The following is a 15,477-nucleotide window of genomic DNA, read 5'->3' as shown; positions in this document are numbered from 1 at the left end:
TTTAGATTTTGCATGATGAGCACAATTAGTGCACAGTAATAACAACAATAATGATAAACAGAGCAAAAGAGTAACAATAATACTGTTATCAGTTAACCTCTTGTTATTTATCAGCCCAGGTGAGGGGACCAGGTTTCAGGGCCCGTATCACTAACGTGTGCCATGCAGTCTGTGCCGGGGCTGTTGCTACACTGAGGCTGGCAGGAGGAGCCACTGACCTCCCCCATCTCCTGGCCACAGTGGACAGCCAGAGCTCTGAGACTCAGTCAGCCGGCCAGCCTGTGACAACCAAGCCAGCCTTGGCTCAAACTGGGGCTCCAGGCCCAAGGAAAACATCCCTTCAGTTCCATCTCTACTGAGGGGCAGACCTTGGCATCTGTGAAACACAGCCACCCAGACATAACATACCCCAGAAGGGGCCGAGCCTAGGAGCTGTGTCTCAAAACTCCTCCAGAGCCTTCCCCGAGACTCCTTTTGTGCTTCTCTGGCCCGTCTCTCCCTATGTCTTCCTCAGAAGAGAAGGGGCTGGGGGGAGACAGAGACCAGAAGTGAGAGAATGAGTCTGAATACAGATGACCAGATCTGAAGGTACCTGAGATGCCTCACTTTTTGGAAGTGAGTAGTCCAAAGTGTGCTATAGGTCCTCTGTGAGCTCTCAGGACTTGCCATCCTGAATCTCCCCTGGGGCCGATCCAGCTCTGCGTTCTGTGCCCACAGGCCAGAGACACCAGCAGCTAAGACCCTCCCGCAGGCGTCCTGTGCTGTAATTCACAGCGTGCATCACAGCTTGTTGTTTTTGTATGTGATTATTTGATTATTAAATTACTCAAAAACCACAAAAGTCAGGAACTAAATTGAATCTTGTTATTCCCTAGACACATGCCCAGGATTCAGCACAGAGCAAGCTCATGTAATATCTATTGAATAAACACACAGGAAGGAATGAGAACCCATTAGTTCTGAGTGCCACATTTTATGAGAGGAGCTGACAAACTATAGCATAACCAGAGATGGCAGCCAGGACCTTGAGTGTTCTGGAGACCTCGTCACCAGACAAAAGGTTAAAAGAACAGAAGAGATAGACACAGAGAAGAGGAGATGGAAGAGGCAGCTTGGACAATTGTTTTGTGAAATCACACGGAGGAATAATATGATGAGCTTTGATTTACATTGTTCCAGAAGGCAGAATGGGAGCCAGGGAGCAGAGCTCCCAGGTGGATCGTAGCTCCAAGCAGATGGCCATTCCCCACGGCTGGAACCACCCAGGTAGGGGGCAGGCTGCCTCCTGGGGAGGGCCTCCCCCACCAGAGGGGATGGCCACTCAGAGGACGGACACCACCAGGGGGAGGGGCACAGGATGGGCCTGCACCAACTGCTCAGACTACCTGGAAGATTCCAGATTCATCTCTCCCATGATGCAGGAGGAGAACAAGTTTTCATGTGACATGAGTCCTGTGAGGACCTGAGCAAAACTATGAAAAGGGAAAATCCGACTTCAGCGTCCCTCACTTACCTTTTCAGAACCTTATCATCTCTGCTTGTAAAACTCCTAACACTAGCATTCTTGTCTTGGATGTGAGTAAAGGAAGAAAAGAACTTACTTAAGAGGTTACTGCCTTAATATATGCCAATCCACACCATGAAAGATGGGGCCTCATGAGACCAACGAGCAGACCTAATGGTGGGCCTGCAGCTCAGTAGCGTCTGAATGGGAACGTCCTCTGACCGACCAGCTGACGAGGGCTCCGGCACAGCACTAGTCAGGGGCACGGGGGCTGGACTGGGGGGCAGAGTCCTGGGTCTGAGTCCTGGCTCCGCCTGACACTGACTGCGCCGGTTACGCTGCTGGTTAGTTTCTTAGCTTCTCTGAGCCTCATTTCCCTCACCTGTAAAACAGGGTTACTGCCCCCCTTGTCGAACACAAACATGCAAGGAGCAGAGAGAGGCTGTCTGAGGGGGACACAGAAGGAGAAACACCAGCTCTGACCCAGGCAGAGGGCTGCGCTGAGCTCTCCGCCACGCCTGGTCCCTGCCGGGAGCCCGGTGCTCCCTCCTGGCTCCGGGGCTCCCCGGTTCTCTCCCACCATCCCAGGCATGCCCAAAGGCCTCTGAACTCACTCCCTCCCACAACCTCTTCCAGCACCCCAGAGGATTTCCTCCACCTCTGCCCTTTCCATCCCCAGAGGCATCTGCCTGCTTCAGAGGGAGACAGTTCCCATAAAGGAAAAACCAGCTTAGCCAATTCAGGCCACTAAACCCTTGGGTTTCTTTTTGGCAAATAAAGGGCTTTGTTATTCTACTGCAGAGAACTGACTCAGAGCAAATTAAAACTGATCTCCACCTCAACCTGATGACCTCGCTCCTCACTGATGAGATGACAACACACACACACACACACACACACACACACACAAAATCAGCTAAACTGCAAGACTAAGGATTTTTTTTAATTGAAGTATAGTTGACTTACAATATCATATTGCTTTCCCTTGTACAACATAATGATTCGATATTTTTATAGATTCTACTCCACATATATAAAGCTATTATAAATTATTGGCTATATTCCCTGTGCTGTTCATTACATCCTTGTAACTTATCTATTTTCTTCCTAGTAGTTTGTACCTCTCAATCCCCTTCACCTATTCCACCCCTCGGCCCCCGCCACTCTGGTAACCACTAACTTGTTCTCTGTGTCTCTGGGTCTGTTTCCATCTTGTTACATTCATTAGACTAAGGATTTAAGATTTCACCAAGATTCAAAAAAAATGGAATCTTTGGTCATTGACTGTCTGTCTGTCTGCTTATTTGTTTGGGCCCTGGACATTTCCAGTATAGATTAAGTCAGGGGTGGACAAACATTTTCTGTAAAAGCCAGATAATAAATATTTTAGGCATTTGTGACCTAAGTATATTACATAGTTACTTATATATAACATGAGAGAAAACAAATTTCCACAATTTTTTGAGAAAATTCAAAATATAATAATAATGGAATGCAATTTTTTTTGTAGTACAGGTCTAACAGTGAGAAAAATTGGAATTCTTTTTTTAAGGAGCAACATTTCATTTAATTGAGGCTTAAAGTGATTTTTCCCTATCACCAGAATGAGTTGCAAATGTTCATCTGCTGTTGCTGATGTGTAATGAGATTACATATTTCATATTTTAAAATGTCTTCTCATATGGATAGATATTGCCAAATACTTAATCATCCAAACATGAATTTAATTAAGCATATTCATCACTTGGAAGGTATTAATTGAATACTACTAAATTCATCTCTTGATATTTTCCTTAAAAAATAGCATTACATTAAAGAGTGATTCCTTCCAACTGAAGGTTAAGAAGAAAGCTTTTCAATTGCACAGGTAAATGGATTTTGAAAAATGGAAATTTCCTTTACATTTGCACTGAGGTCCAAAAAAAACACTGCTGAAACTGTAGTTTGAGCTCCGAATATACATTTACTACAAACTTGTGTGGCAATGAAGACCCCACTTCTTATTTTAACCTTGTATAGCACAGGAAGCCTGTAGAACAGTTTGACATGACTTGTGATTCAAACAGTGTTAGCTGTCTTTGAAATAATTTTACCACAGTATAAGTTTCACCTCTAAGCGCTGTTTTCCTTGTAACTTTAGGTTGAATTCATTAGGATTCAGTTACCAAGTCTGCCACAAAAGCTAATTTCCAAGGCCATCTGTGTTCAAAACCAGTGGACGAGGATGATTCTTCTCATTCAATAAAAATTTCAATCTCAGCCTTGAACTCAAAACTTCACAGTGAAACATGGCCACTGTTCAGCCATCGAACTGTTGTGTGCAGGCAAGTGAGGACAGCAGCTTCTATTTCTGACCCGAAAATCACAGAAGTGAGGATAGTTAAGTTCATGAGAGCAAATGAAGTTCACCATTGACACCACTGGTTCAATAACATGATCCAAACGTTTCCTTCAAAGTATCTGCTGGTGACTAACACAATGATGAATCATAGGTTTTAATGATACATTTTCATGAGCTTGAAAAATTTTCCAACTCAGCCCTTTTCTCCCCCAAATATATTTTTACCCATCAGTTATAACACAGCTTAGCAGATTCCACCTCTGGGAATTAGTACTTCCTCTGCTTTGAAAATATCCATGCAGGCAGTTTTTCCACACAGACCGTTCTAATTCTTTAGTCTCTTCAAACTCAGCATTTACTCCTCAAATAAACAACAGCTGAGCAGTATCACAAACATCCTGTCAACTCCTTAAGAATCAAAGAAAATCGCTCAGAATTATTTGCCTTCTTTTTAACTGACTATTGGTGTTGTTCTCAATGTCCTAACTCGTTGCCAAAAGGCTAAACATCCTAAGCCAGTTTTATTTCTCTGGACATACTTCTTCATCTGCTGCAATCAAATATGATTTAATTAACTCGCCATTGGTAACCAGTTTTTCTTGCTTGGCTAACAAACGGGCCACTCAGAAACTCACTTTGGCTGCAGTTTCATTTTCATTTTTTGTAAAGAAACTCTGCTGTGATGAAATATTTCATTTTAAATCCTGATTTTTACCCTGATGCTCCCTGTTAAGTTGGGAACATTGTGATGGGTGCTTAGTCTGATAACATTGACACATATTATGTTGTTTTAGCATAGCTATGGTGTCACTGCATGATAAATGTGGTGCTTTGCCCTCTGTTTCCATAGCAACAGCAAAAATACCCTCTACTTCTCTGTGCCTTAAAAGTGTGATATTTAAAGTCTACTTTCTTCTTTTACTTTGACATGACAGGTGTGCACTGGTAATGAAAAATAAAATATGATGTTACAATAGAATGGTAAGCCTGGCACTGGAAACAGCGTCACGTTATAACTGCACATTGTAGCTGACCCAGCACCGGTATGAAGATGTGAAGCTGCTACCGCACAACAGCAACCACGGACAAGTAATGAGCATCACTGCGTCCCAGTAAACTATCTGTGACACGAAAACTTAATTTAAGCAGTCAGGGCTGCTTGGAGTCAGGGAAAATGGACTAGACAACCTCTAACGCCCCCACTGATCTGAGGGTCTGCTGCATGTGTCCCAGACTGTGGACACTGTAAGGCAATCAAGTTCATGAGCGGGGTGAGCACCGGCCCCCGGCACTGCTGGGCATCTGAATGGGGTGGGGAAGGAAGGCAGAGGTAGAAGAGGCAGGAAGCAGGAGCTGCTCTCAAGACATTGCAATCAAATTGTGAGGATGAGACTGACACACACGGACACTAAGAGGATGAGGCAATTTTAACGTATGCTCTTGACATTGATTAAGGTCTCCTGAATATAGTCGGTGCCTGATAAATATTTGAAGAACTCGGTGAGTAAATGATATGCAACACAGCCAGCTCTAACCCGAGTAGGAGCTCACTATGGTGGCAAGGTTAAGCCCATAGGTTTTGGGGTCTGATGTCTGGGTTCGAATTTTGCTCTCGCTATTGACTACCTCTACGACCTCAGACAGAGTATTTGACATCTTTTAACTTTACTTCTGTCTATAAAATGAGAGTGATAACATTATATATCTCATAACCTTGTGAGCATCAGTCAAGATAGTGGATGTAAACGACTTAGTGTAGAGCCTGAAAAGCTCAATAAGTAATAGCTACCATCGTTTATATTGTATAATCAAAATTTGCTAAGAGAATGGAACTTCAATGTTCTCACTAAAGAAAAAGAAAAAAGAAAAAAAAGATATGTGAGGTAAAGGATGTGTTAATTAAATAGGTGGAGGAATCTTTTCATAGTGAATATGTACATCAAGTCATCACAATGAACACTTTAAATATCTTACAGTTTTGTCAGTTATACCGCAGTAAAGCTGAAAACAAAACAAAACCAAAGCCAAATAATAACAGCTAAAATATATATCAACTTTCATCAGAACAGAGTTGCCATCTAAAAAGCTCAATACGTAATAGCTTAAAGTGTTAGAGAAGGGAAGATTACTGAGAACCCTGAGGAATTGGGGCAGCTGCATGGAGGAGGTGGATGTTAAAGGAAGGTGGGCAGAGAGGAGGAGAGGGGTGACGGCAGGCACGGGATCGAGGACACAGCTGGGAAGCTGGGCTTGTCAGGCCGCCTTTGGGAGCCTCCGGTTTCCTGGTGAGTCAGTTTTCAGGCCAATGCTCAAAGGAGGAGGAATAAGGACAGCGCTGGTTCATGCTGACCTGATAGACAACGCGAAGCACAGCATGGGGAGCAATAAGATCCCTTTGAAATGCCTTGCTTGGACTTACGGCCCATCCACGTTCAAAGGCCCAGCGCTGGGGGGGCCAGAGCCACGGAGGCCAGCAAGAGGCTCTCAGGGTCTCAGGCTCTGAGTGACTCTGCATGTGCGTGTCATAGTCATCACCACGGGCGACGGTGGCCAGTGTTTGTTGAGCATCTGTGAGCCAGGCACTATGCCAGAGAACAAGGAGGGAGAAGACATTTTATGATATCAAAGAGATTATAACGTACTTTATGCAGTACAACGGAGCATGTCACAACTCTAGTACCACTTTCTGGTGACAGGAAGCAGAGGCCTCGGGGGACCAGGATTCTGACCCCGGCACACAATGAGGGTGTCATTGTGTACACCGACATTTCCACATTATAAGCAAATCAAATCTTATGCTATGGTTTTCAAACCCCTTCCTCAAAGCAAAGCTTAGGATGTGTTAAAGATAAAAGCAGTTCATTGGAAGGGTAGAAGCTGCAGAGTCCTTCCCACCAGGCCTCCTCACTTCAGCCCCTGACAGGTTCCCAGGAACACGGCTTGGAAACCATGGGTTCGAGGTCGGTAGCACTGGCCCGTTCCAGCTTGAGGATTCTCCACGGGGGTAGAAAGTGCCCTGAACCAAAGTGCAGGGCAAAGATATGACGTGTCCCCAAAGCTCAGTTCAGGGAGAGATCAAAGAAGGGCTCACAGGGTGTCTCTCGGGGGAGGATGTTGAAGGGCCGGTGGATTCAGAGACATTGAGAGGAAAACAAAACACACATCAGAGGACTCAGCACCTGAGAGGAGGCGTGGAGAGGGGCCCAGGGCCCAGCAAAGGGGAGATGGAGTCAGAAATAAGAGCTAGGTCGGATTATGAAGACCCAGACAGAGGAAGGCGTCCTGCTGCCGGGCCCCGGGGCCAGCTGCCCAGCAAGGTCTGTGACACAGAGGACACGGTTGCTGTTGAGGCATCTGCACTGTGTCCCTGCTGGCTGAGGGTGACCATCAGCAAACCTCCCTGACACCTGCCACATCCCCTGCCACATACCTGAGCTCTGTTGTCACAAGGCCCTGTACGGGAGGGGTGGGGTCCAGGGGACAGGGACTTGACACCCAAAGCAGTTGTGCCCCGATTTCCCAAACACTGGCCCGTGTAGGGTCCACGGGGAAGCAGAAGTCTTGCCACAGGAAAATCTGTGAGGCTTAGCAATGCATTGTGTCAGGTAGATCCCCTAATTCAGCGGGAGCTAAAAGCTTCTAAACTGTCATCAAGTCTCCTTAATCCTAAAATGCTCTTAATCCTCTGAAACACTCCTGCTTCTTACATGCACAAGGGTGGCAACAGCTATTATCCTCATTCACTGGGAAATAAAGGCCAAGGGAGAATCAGTCATGAAGCCTAAGACAACAAGAAAGGTGAGATGGGAACTCTGGGGAGACATTCAACAAAGAAAGGAACGGACAGAGGCGAGGATAGAAGACCGGAAATGAAGAGAAACACCCACCGCCTCAGGCTCAGTCCCCCGGAAAGCCTCGTCTGCCACCCTCTCGATAGGATGTGCCCTGGCTGTGCTGTCACGGCGCCTGCAAATGTCCTAACGCAGCATCCCTCATATTGTGGGGACCAAAAGGGTCCACCAAGGCAGGGATCCCCTCCATCTTGTTCACAGTGTGTCCCCAGTGCCTAGCGTTTACTGAGTAAACTGGATGGCCTGGGACGGGGCGGGAAACACCAGTAGCTGACGCACAGGGGAAGCGAGACTCAGAGCACGCGACTACATAGAAATAACCAGGCTGCGGAGAACCGCCTAGGCCTCTGGTTGGGGCCAGACAGAAGATGTCACCTCCTTCAGGCCACTATCATGTCACCTCAGAGCAGCCCTCCCCAGCCACCTGATTACAAGTCACAAGCTGTCCCTACCCCGACTCCGCCGTCCCAGCTCGCCCTGTCCCTTCCCCTGTTCATTTCTGTCCACAGTCCTTGGCGCTAACCGACATACCGCACGTGTTATTTATGTGCTTGTTGTGTCTCCCCACCCTAGAATGTACAAGCTGTATGAGGATTTCACTGCTGCAACCCCCATTTCTAGAGCAGTGCCTGACGCACAGTAGGTTACCCATAAACATTTGTTCAATGACAGAACCACGGAACCGGTGATCCACTCTCCCACCCACGGTTTACGGGAGTCCCCAGACACTTCAGATGTGAACACTTCACCCAGGGTTTCCTCCCTGAGCACCGCAGAATGTAGATCTCTCGTTCCCCACTCTCTTTCCCACCCTTCATCCCTCCTCTTTGCTCTCAACAACACTTACGCTCTCTCGCCGTGCTGGTGTGTGGAGGCATCTAAAATGGCCAGGCGCAAACCAGCCCCGTGTGCATTTGCCCGGGAGCCTGCCTCTGACAGAGGCACCGGGGTGGTATGAAGGGAAGCTGTGGAAGCCTCCACTGCCACTCAGCTCAGGAAGGCCTCCAGAGCTTCCAGAAATCTGTAAACGGATTCTTACTCTTCACCTAGCATCGTTTCTTGAAGCAAGGAGTCCCCACAAATTATGACCTGTTGTACAAAGTAGAACTCCTTCGTCCTTGTCTTACCATTCTCAAGCCTTAAAGGGATGGGGACATCCTTACTCTATTTTGGGTGTTTGTGGACATGACTATATTCATATAATATAGACCTTTCTTGATCTTGCAGTCTTCCACTTGACCCCTTCCCTGCTGTCATCCTCTCTAAATGAAGAGACTTAATTTTGCCATTCAATCATGTCAACGAGCATTTACAGAGCAGCCACCACGTGCCAGGCACTGTTCTAGGCACCAGGGCTACATGGTGCTTGCTATCTAGTAAGGGAGAAAGATAATAAATGGGCAAATATGTACTAAACCAGGTGGTGGGGACAAGTGCTAAGGAGAAAAATAAATCAGAGTAAGGGAATAGAGTTAGAAGATGATGCCTAGCAGGGTGGAAAGAGGGGGCTTCTACCAGGTGGCCAGGAAGCCTTCTTTGACAAGGTGACATTTGAGCAGAGACCTGAATAAAATGAAGACTCAAACCACGTGACTATCTGTGGCAACAGCATCCCAAGCAGTGGGAACAGCAAGTACGGAATCTCTGAAGTAGGAGGGTCTTTATCATCACCTCCTAGTTACCTTTTCTAAAATTTTCAAATTATTTCTTGCTTAAGGTATGGAGACCAGAATTACACTTCATTATTTCAGAGGCTGGTACGTTAAAGACTCAATAATGATGATGATGATGAAAAAATAATCATAGCATTTATTGAGTGCTTCCTGTGTGCCAGTCACTGCCAGGCTCACCCAGTTCATAAGCACCAGAGCCAGCATCACACCCTGGCCATCTGGCTCTGGAACCAGGGAGGCTGAGCATAGTCCTGGTCTATTTGTAGCTCACATTTCAGTGGCACCCATCATTTGGGTCTCCTTTTTAATTTATTCATCCCAAGGACGTACTCTGTGCCACAAGGAGGGACACAGAGTGGAATACACAGAGCCCTTGGAAACCCCGCAGTGCAGCAGGAAGGAAAGGCACAGACAGCCGGGGTGCCGCACGGAGGCTGAGCGCTGCAGAGGCGGTGACCCGGTGCAGGAAGAGGAGGCTTCCAAACACGTGTGCACCGAGGCGCGCGTGTCCTCAAGAAGCAGTGCAGGAATTCCTGGGCCGCCCTCCTGGGTCAGGTGGACCGCTCAGAGCCCACTGCTCCCTATGGATTATTCGAGTTGGTATTAGTAATCATAATAACTATAATAAGAGCTACTGGCGTCAAGTTGATCACACCGCCAAGTATCATGATAAACCTCTCACATACAGAAAAAAATATTGAAAGCAGCTAACATTTCTCGAGTGTCCACTTTGTCTTCACGGTAACTCTGTGCTGTGACAGGGACAAGAGATCCTGCAAAGACCAGCATCTGTATGTTCACGGTCTAAAGGTGGACGTCTACTGAGTGATAAGAGAAAAGGTGAATACTGGGTCTATTGAGATAAGCCTAGAATAAAAATACTGGCCTGCCATTATGGACAAGGCTTCACGCAGTCTGGGAAGAGCAAGGCAGAGGGACATTGATGATGACCAGGATTCAATAACAAAATCAAGCAAAAGCTGGCTTTCCAAAGAGAGGACTCCATGTGAGGCGGAAGCTGCTGATGGCGGGGAAGCTCCCTTCCCCTAGTGTCTGGGACTGGGCCACTGGGTGGGGAGGCACAGCGAGGTGTCGCGAACGAAATAATGCAACAGGTGGAGGACTGAGCGACATCGGAACCAGCACTTGCGGATCATGGAGTCGCAGGGCCTGCCTCGGTCCTCCCTTCTCAACCTCAGAGTGAATTCTTCAGGTCTGATGGTGCCAATCAGCTGACAGTCTGCAGACCAAGGAATGGAATCAAGTCCTTCTGACCCCAGGTCCAAATTCTCTCCCCAACACTGTAGTTCATGAGCTTCACACTTAAAGTATTTTTTCACTAAGTGCGTTCTTTTGCATTTGCTTGCAAATGAAATTCATGCCACTTTCCTGCCCACTTTCTGGACTAAAGAGATGGTCACTCAAAATCATAATCATCACTGAAAGAATGATGGAAGCAATCTGCCCTTGCTCCCCTCCGTCCTCCCCCGCCCCCGTTCACGCCCCTTCCATGGTGGACACTGCTCACCTCCCCTTCCACAAGATGCACTGCTCTCTAGGAAGCATGAGCCTTGCTGATGATGCCAGGTGGCTCTGGGAGCATTTTGTGCCGGGCCAGGTTACGGCAATGGTGAGAATGTAGCTTAAAACAGATTCTATAAAATAGCTTACTTTCCACAGTCCACACCCTCAAGACTCAAGTTAATGGCACAGATCTTACAAGTCTCACAAAGTTCCTCCACTGCTTCTCAAATAGGGTAGTTTAGGGCAGCTTCTCACCACGTGGGTGGCTAATATATTAAATAATCATGGTAGTAATTAAGCCTTGCCCATAAAGTACTTGAGCTCCTGACACAGTTTGTAAATGGAGACGTAAAGACACGCAGCAGGGTGCCCAAGCTGGTCAGGACCTCTGACGCCCGGCGAGTGTCCAGAAGGTGATGATAATGGCTGGGCCACCTCAGAAGGGAAGGGAGCACCCACCGACCACACCCTCCCCTGTGCCGGGTGCTCTGTGAGACATTCTCACACCCAAATTCATTTAGTTCTTACAGCAGTCCTGGGCAGAGCTGGGATTCCCACTGAGATCTGCTTGACCCTCAGACCCTGGTTCTTGCTACCTGGCATTGACTAGAGGAAAGAGAAAAGAGCAGAACATAGTCTCAGGGCAAGAAAGGTACACCTGTGTTAGAACACTGGGATTCTAACCATCGCTTTACCATTAAACCCGTGTGTGCCCTTGTGAATACCACCTGCTCTCTCCCAGGCCTTAATTTCTCGCTTTTCCAAGGTAGGAAGGCTCTGGGCCCTGGAAGCTCCCTGCTCTATGGAACCCAAGAGGCTTAAGGTGCAGGGGCTCCCATCCTTCCAGAAGGCAGGGAAGCTCCCTGCACTCTCCTTGGCCAGCCTCCCTCCTCATGGCGGAGTCGGGCTTCAGAACCCCCGGCTGAAGGGACCAGTGCACACAGCAGAAGCAGGCTGGCGTGCTGCACACATCACTAGAGGAGAGATGCTCAGATAGGTAGCCAGACTTCTGCTGACTGACCAGCCCGGGCAACCCGTCGCAGCAGAATCCTGCTGGGCCTCTCCCTCTGCTGCCAGTCTTCCTCCCCGAAGCCCTGCACTGTGGCCACCCTCCCCTCTGCTCCTGGGACAGGAAGGTGCTGCTGTTTCTGGGTGCTGCAAGAAGCTAATAATTGCTTTCCCACAGGGTGAACGGGCCACGTGGAGCATCTGTGACCACAGTAAAGGGTTTGGGGATGACAGGGGGATGAGTAGGCAGAACTCTTAACAGTGGTGCGGTAAGCTTGGGCTGGGGCTCACAGAAGGGTGTGGGGCTGCTGGGGCACCGGCACCAGATGCAGGAGCCCGGGGGAGACAGAGCTTGTCAGGGCTCGTCTCACTGTGGGGGAGGAATGAATGAACATGAAATGTCGCTCTTGCCCCAGCCCTGGCCCCCAGCTCTGCCACAGCCTCTTCTTACAATCCTTTTCATCGTTAACGGGTCTGGCTTCCTTACTAAACACTTGTCCAGAGGATAAATGAATAAGTGAATGAAGGAATCAGGCAATCAATGAAGCAAGCTCAGCTTTGTCCCCTAACCCCTCAGTCTTTTGTTGTTGTTGTTGTTTCTTGAATAGGCCAAGAATTTGTTAAGTGGACATGACAGGTAGGTGTATCATTCAAGTGTCAACTGCCCTCCTTTATGGGGACTGGGTAATAAATCACAAGAGGACTGGGGACAGCATCCCTCCCAACTCCCAGATAACCTCCATCAAAGAAAGTGCCGAGGCCATCTCCCAGTGACCTCCTATGCTCCTTCTCTGCTCTGCTGGCAAAGGCCTCAGAAGGATTACTCCTCTCACTGAAGCCTTCGCAATGACTCCCTTCCATTGCCTGCTTTTCTCTCTCCACTTTCTCAGGACTCTGATCCAGCATCCAGCTGCACCTGACAGCTGAGGGAATGAGACACGGACATGAGTTTCTCGGAGACTGGGTAATCTGCTCCTCTGGGGAGCTTTAAGATTGATACCTGCCATGGATGGCCTGGGCACCGACCACCTGGGGCAGACACAGGGCAAGATGACCCCTGGAGGCCTGATGAGTCTGATTTGCACCCAACACTGCTTTCACCTTGCCCGCTCCAGAACTCCCCGCGCACACGCTGCCCAGTGTCACAGACACGCTCATCTACTGGTGGGAGCTGTGGCCCCTGGGCTGAGCGTCAGATCCCACCTTCTCCGTTGGGCCTGGGAACCATAGCGTGCAGCTATTTCTGGAGAAACTAAAACTATTCCTCTGTTCTCTCTGTGTGTAAGTCCTTCAGGATACTAGCAGCCGTTCCCCAGACCTGCTGACATTATCCTAGCCCACCACCGGTCCAGCTTACAAACCTATCTACCTGCCCCATACTCTGTAAGGAGCCATAACTTCCCCAAAGTATTCTCTTTACTCCCAAGAGTCAAACCACAAACAAGCTCTAAATCCTAGATCAGAACTCCCCGCGGAGCACAGGCTTGCAGGAGTGGGAGGTCATTGGTTCAGCCGTGACCTGGGGGCCTAGCACCGCAACAGGGCACATGGGGGCATCCGGAGAAGGGAACCCAAGGCCTTGGCCCTCAGAGAATTCATCATCTGATCCAGGGGTAAGAATTATACATAGAAAGCAGCAGAAAGCTCTAAAAGACCACATGAAATGAGGGCTTAGCTGTACGTTTCAAAATCCCACTCTGCCTGGGACACCGAAGCCAGAGAAAGCCACCCACTCTCACACTTAAAAAAACACCTATCTTGTGAATGGCAAAGCAGAGCTTGCAGGGGACAGAGAAATTAAGAGACTGACTTTTCCCTCATAGAGCTCAAAGTCTAATGAGATAGACAGATGTGGACACAGCCATTGACAGGAAACCAAAGAGGACAGACCATGCCAGGGCTACAGTGTGCGGGGAGGGGACCGAGAAGAGAGGAGCATGCTCGTTAGGAAGACTTGGAAATTTTTTTTATAGGAAAGTAAGTATTTAAATGTGTTTAAAATGGACAGGATTTTGATAGATAGAAATAGGGAGCAGTGTGAATAAAAACAGAAAGAAGGACGGGTGCAGGGTTTGGAGAATATCAGGAGGTCGTTTGTGGTTGGGGGGAAGTCGGACTACCTGAAACCACAAAGATCTGCTTGCTGTGGAGGGAGGGCCTCGAAGAGCATCAGAGACTCTTGGAGTTGATTCTCATGGAAAAATCAAAACCCTTCACTCTTACAGGAAGCTGTGATCCTTTCTAAGGAGAGAAAATTACTCCAGGGAAAGTGTAAAAAATAGATTAGAAAGAAAAACGGGAGACAGGGAGATGTGTTGGTAGCTATGAACAGTCCCAGCAAACAGCAAAGAGCTCCTCTCCCGAGCAGCAGCGGAAATGGGGCAAGGAGTGCAAAGAGCCCAGGCAGGAGGCAGCACAGCCCTCAGAGCGCAGAGAGCTCGGGGGCACAGATGTGCAGAGGTGGGACGACGTCGGCTCACCCAGTCACGGCTTCCAACCCCTCCCTCCTCACAGATAAGGAAGGAAACCTGGTCACAAAGTGGAGGTGTTTCTTCCAATTTCACGGCAAAAGTGAGTGCTGGGCCCTGATGAGAACTCAGGGCTCAGTCCAAGGGCTCTCCGAGCACCATGGGGAGGGGCTCGGGCCAGGAAAAGCAGGAGGGGATCTGACTGTTCTTGAAAGGGGAGCAGGCGAATGCCTGAGCATTGACTTTCATATTCACAGATTCTCCCAACTCACCTCTTCCCACCCTGATGGAGCTGACCCAGGAGGTGGATCAGTAGGGGCAGGGGAACTGAAAACACTGGCGGACCCTAAAGGAATTCCTAGGAATACCTAAAATACGATTGAAACTTTACAGAAAGCATGTTTACCTACCTTCCCTGCCCCGCTTCCGCCACTCCCGCTTTACCTCAGGACACATTCATTCTTTTGGTTAACAAACCTTTATCAGGTGCCTACCACTGTGGGTTCTTTGGTGGCTACTGGGTTGCAAGGTTGCACAAGACCCCTGGGAGGTGCAGAGCCTCAGCAGTAACTGAAATCCCTTGACTCTGCCTGGCTGCATCTCGGCCAAGCTGGTTTAACTTGTTGGAATCCTCAACTCCAGGCATTTAAACCAACCGTCTCTCTCCAGAAGGTTTTGTTAAAACAACTCAAAACAGTCTGGCAGTTCCTCAAAAAGTTGAACACAGATTTATGATATGACCCAGCAACTCCACCCCTAGGTGTATGCCCAAGAGAGCTGAAAACATACGCCCACACAAAAACTTATACACAAAATGTTCACAGCAGCATTATTCGTAATAGGCCAAAGGTTGAAACAACCATCTGCCTATCAACAGATGAACGGGTAAACAAAACGTGGTCTATCCACACAATGGAATACTAGCCTTAAAAGGAAATGCTGAACCGACACACGTTACAATGTGGACGAATGCATGTTAAGTGAAAGAAGCTGGTCAAAAAAGGCCACAAGTTGTGTGATTCCATTTCTATGAAATCGCCAGAATAGGCAAGTCTGTAGAGACAGAAAGTAGATTAACGGTTGCAGAGGGGATGGAGGAGGGCAAGAT

The sequence above is a fragment of the Camelus dromedarius genome, chromosome 23, assembly GCF_036321535.1.
Source record: "Camelus dromedarius isolate mCamDro1 chromosome 23, mCamDro1.pat, whole genome shotgun sequence".
Lineage (NCBI taxonomy): Eukaryota > Metazoa > Chordata > Mammalia > Artiodactyla > Camelidae > Camelus > Camelus dromedarius.
This window is presented reverse-complemented; position numbering follows the sequence as displayed.